This window comes from Sphaerodactylus townsendi, unplaced genomic scaffold (assembly GCF_021028975.2).
Source record: "Sphaerodactylus townsendi isolate TG3544 unplaced genomic scaffold, MPM_Stown_v2.3 scaffold_19, whole genome shotgun sequence".
Lineage (NCBI taxonomy): Eukaryota > Metazoa > Chordata > Lepidosauria > Squamata > Sphaerodactylidae > Sphaerodactylus > Sphaerodactylus townsendi.
Window position 1 is genome coordinate 1,210,762 of NW_025950352.1, and position 4,411 is coordinate 1,215,172.

A 4,411-nucleotide genomic window follows, 5' to 3' on the forward strand; every position below is an offset into this window, starting at 1 on the left:
CCCGGATTGACCGGCTCTTAGCGCCTGCTGGGAGGTGAGATTCGCTGGTTGAGCAGGTTGGGCGAGCAGCTGTTTATGCCCGGGGGGGCGAGTCGAGAGCTGCTTGGCGGTGCCTGGTGGCAGGACCCGGAGTGCGTGGCCCCCTGGCACCCGGCATGATCCAGCAGTAACAACATAGGTTCCAACTTGGGGCCCCTGGTCTGCTGCCTCCTTAGTTCCCGCTCCACGCAGCCAGCTCCCTCTCCTTGAGTCAATGCATCTTGAATTAGCATGCAAAGCAGCTTTTCTGCAGCCCTGATTTAAGCGGTTAGATCCCGTTTAAAGACTGGTAGAGTTCACTGCGTGTAGGCCTGAGCAGCTTTTCGGCGTTGCCGTTATGAAATCCGGTCTGGACTGTTCCCAGGACTTTATCATGGACTGACAGATTCTGGGCATATTACCCGTTAGGTAGCGTCTTTGTACCCGGTCCAACTTCGAGGCTGGAACTTCTTTGCGTTGCTGTTCGGTCCCTCTGCAGGGTTTGTCTTGCTGCAACGTGCCCGTTCACTCCTCCCATAGCTGGCGTTCCGCGGTTCCATGCGGCTTGGGGACTAGCCCAAGGTCACCCAGCTGGCATGTGTGGGAGTGCACAGGCTAATCTGAATTCCCCAGATAAGCCTCCACAGCTCAGGCGGCAGAGCTGGGAATCCAACCCGGTTCCTCCAGATTAGATACACGAGCTCTTAACCTCCTACGCCACTGCTGCTCCAAACAAAATTTAGTAATAATAATGATAATGCAATTGAATTTCAGAGGACGCCACATCATAGATCTTCAATAGGCAGCCGTTCTCTGAAGGAGGTTGGGAGGAGGGAAAATAGGGGGCATGAAATGCAGAAAGCACGGGGGTGGGGGGACAAATTCTAACTGCAGTTTGTTTCTCCACGCCTCCCCTCCCCACAAAAAAAAAAAAAACCTGCGGCTTAGCAAGGATCAACCCTCCACATCCCTTCCAAGAAGGGCACAAATGTGTCTGTTGAGGTAAGATCTTCTCAGGTGCCTTGAAACTCCTGCTGGCCTGACTGGAGGGGGTAGAGCAGTGGTGGCGAACCTATGGCACGGATGCCAGAGGTGGCACTCAGAGCCCTCTTTGTGGGCACGCGAGCTGTCGCCCCAGTTTGGGCACTTGGCAGTGGCATAGCGCCAAGGGGGCGAGGGATGCACAACGTACTGGGTGCGTGCCCCTGCGGGGGAGTGGAGAGGGTATTTTGTGGGTAGGTGGGGGTGTTTCAGAACATTCCGGGGGCATTCCAGGGCAGGGCGGGGGCGTGAAAGTGGCACAGGGCACACACATTCCCCAGGTGCAGTTTCTCCTCACTCTGCCCCTGGCACTCGGTCTGTAAAAGGTTCGCCATTACTGGGGTAGAGGCTGTGGATCCCTCCGTGGGAAGTGACGCTTCTCTCAAGCCGCTTTCCAGACCAACCTGCCTCCTCCAGGCCCACCCCACCCAGATGGGCTCTGCAGCCTGGCCGGTTCCAGAAAGCAGGAGCGAAAGGGGCTCGTGCCGCGTGGTTGGTCTCCATTTGCCAGAGAGATACTCCTTGCACACGTTGGCATGGAAGACGTGACCGCCGGCGTGGTGTAGTAGTTAAGAGCAGGTTTAATGCCAGGGTGGTATAGTGGTTAAGAGCAGGTGGATTCTAATCTGGGGAACTGGGTTGGATTCCCCACTCCTCCACCTGAGTGAGTGGCAGAGGCTTATCTGGTGAACCAGATGTGTTTCCGCACTCCTACATTCCTGCTGGGTGACCTTGGGCCAGGCACAGTTCTCTCAGAGCTCTCTCAGCCCCACCTGCCTCACCAGGTGTCTTGTTGCGGGGAGAGGAAGGGAAAGGAGCTTGTAAGCCCCCTTGAGTCTCCTTAAAGGAGAGAAAGGTGGGGTATAAATCCAACCTCCTCCTCCTCCTCAGGTTGCTTCGAGGTGGAGCCCTGGTCTCAGATCAAGCCTTGAGCAAGGCAGGTAGACATAGCTAGAAGGCAGCAAGCCCTCCTTTCTCCAGCCTGTCTGCTGTTGGCAAGTGTGTGGCATAGGGTTGCCACTAGTGGTGGGCTCCAAAAATTTTAGTAACAGGTTCCCATGGTGGTGGGAGTCAAACTGTGGCATAGCGCCAATGGGGCTGGGTGGGGCACGATGGGGGTGGGGGTGGGCATTCCGGGGCGGGGCTGTGGCAAGGACGCAGCCCCTGCACTGGTCCTTGGGCGGGAAACGAATGCACGCAGGCGCAGGCTGCCACGCACGCCGGTGCACCTCCTGCTAGACGGCTTCCAGTTCTGCGCGCTACTGCTGAGAGGAGGGGCGTAACTAAGGCAAAAATCATGTGGCAAAATCACCCATTAGTCACCCCCTCTCGGCACACACAAATAATTAGTAACCTACTCTCGGGAACCTGTGAGAACCTGCTGGATCCCACCTCTGGTTGCCACCTCTGGGTGGGAAAATTCCTGGAGATGTTGTGGCTGGAGTTTGGGGAGGGCAGGGCAGGGCTTGGGCAGCAGTTGGAGGATATCAGCAGGATATCGCGCTGCTCTCCGAAGCCTTCCTTTCCTCTGGGGGAACCGGTCTCTTTCAGCGGGAAATTAGCTGAAACTCCAGCAGAACTCCAGAACTAGCCCAGAGGAGGAGGAGGAGGAGGAGAGGTTGAGAGGGGCAGACTCTATTCTGGAGAGCCAGGTCTGATGCCCCACTCCTGCTGGGTGACCTTGGGCCAGTCCAGTTCTCTCAGACCTCTCTCAGCTCCACCTGCCTCAAGAGGGGCCCATTGTGGGGGAGGGGAGGGGATTGTCAGCCGCTTTGAGACTCCTTACAGTAGAGAAAAGCAGTAGACAAAAGCCAGCTCTTGTCCTCCTACCTGGGGGCTTGCAGCTCCACCCCCGGTGGGGACACAGGGCAGGTCTGCAGGTGGGACAGGCAGAGGGCGGGGACCTCCCCAGGAGAGCTCAACCCCTTCCCCCGCCCGCTGCGGCCGCACTTTGGCGTGCAGGATCGTGTCCGTCTCATTAGCATGCCTGATGACTGACCTGCTCAGGAGCCGCCTTCTAAGGGGCCAATTAACCAAACGCAGCTAATTACCAGCACCTGGACCCAGCCGATGCCCAGCAGGCGAGAGGGAGCGCTGGAGTGGAAAGCCCCCCCCCCCCCGCCCACGAACCCCGTCTGCGCTCGGCCTGGTGCTGCGCTGGGCAGCTCTTTGAACGGTGGTTGTGCTAACTGTGCTGTGGACCTCAGTTCTTTTGCTTGAGATCTTGGGTTTCTTTCCAAAGGAGAGATGCTGAGCCAAGGAAGACTGACTGGTGGGCTTGGTGGCTTCCTGAGAAGACGCTCAGAAGGCCTCAAGTTGCCCAGCCCACTTTGCCTGGAACAGCTTTGGCACCATAGAATCCTAGAAGTGGAAGAGACCCCAAGGGGCCATCCAGCCCAACCCCCTGCCATGCAGGAACACACAATCAAAGCACTCCTGACAGATGGCCATCCGGCCTCTCTTTAAAAACCTCCAAAGAAGGAGACTCCACCACACACCAAGGCAGCGGATTCCAATGTCCAACAGCCCTGACGGTCAGGAAGTTTTCCCTGATGTTTAGGTGGAATCTCTTTTCCTTCACTTCACCTTGAACCCGTGACTCCTGGAGCAGCAGAAAACAAGCGTTGCTCCCTCACCAACATGACATCCCTTCAAAGGTCTAAACATGGCTCTCGTGTCACCTCTTAACCTTCTCTTCACCAAACTCAACATGCCCAGTTCTAGGAACGCAGAACTCCTTGCCATTCCTGCCCTTTGTAGTATCTGTTCTTATCAGTTTAATATCTGATACGTCCTCTATTTGAGGACTATATATTAAATGGATTTTTGGGACTGGGAGATGGAATAGGGGCTTAAGGAGCAGCAGTGGCGTCGGAGGTTAAAGAGTTTGTGTATCTAATCTGGAGAAAGCGGATTTGATTCCCAGCTCTGCCGCCTGAGCTGTGGAGGCTTCTCTGGGGAATTCAGATTAGCCTGTGCGCTCCCACACACGCCAGCTGGGTGACCTGGGGCTAGTCACAGCTTCTCGGAGCTCTCTCAGCCCCACCCACCTCACAGGGTGTTTGTTGTGGGGGGCAGGAGGGCAAGGAGATTGTCAGCCCCTTTGAGTCTCCTGCAGGAGAGAAAGGGGGGATATAAATCCAACCTCCTCCTCCTCCTCCTCCTCCTCCTCCTCCGCCTCCTCCTCCTCCTCCTCCTCCTCCTCTTCTTCTTCTTCTTCTTCTTCTTCTTCGTGCCCTGTGCAGCCAGACACACACGCATGGCCACCAGAGGCACGCAGGGTCAGGGGGCAGCTCTGCTGGTCTGCAATGGAACAGCTTGGAACCCAGTCGCACCTGAGAGACCAACAAGG

General features: G+C 56.6%; 1 pseudogene; it reads left to right on the forward strand.

Moving 5' to 3' along the window:
* The first annotated feature begins 3,802 nt into the window (after positions 1-3,802).
* On the forward strand, positions 3,803-3,905 carry LOC125425157 (annotated as a pseudogene).
* The last annotated feature ends 506 nt before the right edge of the window (positions 3,906-4,411 follow it).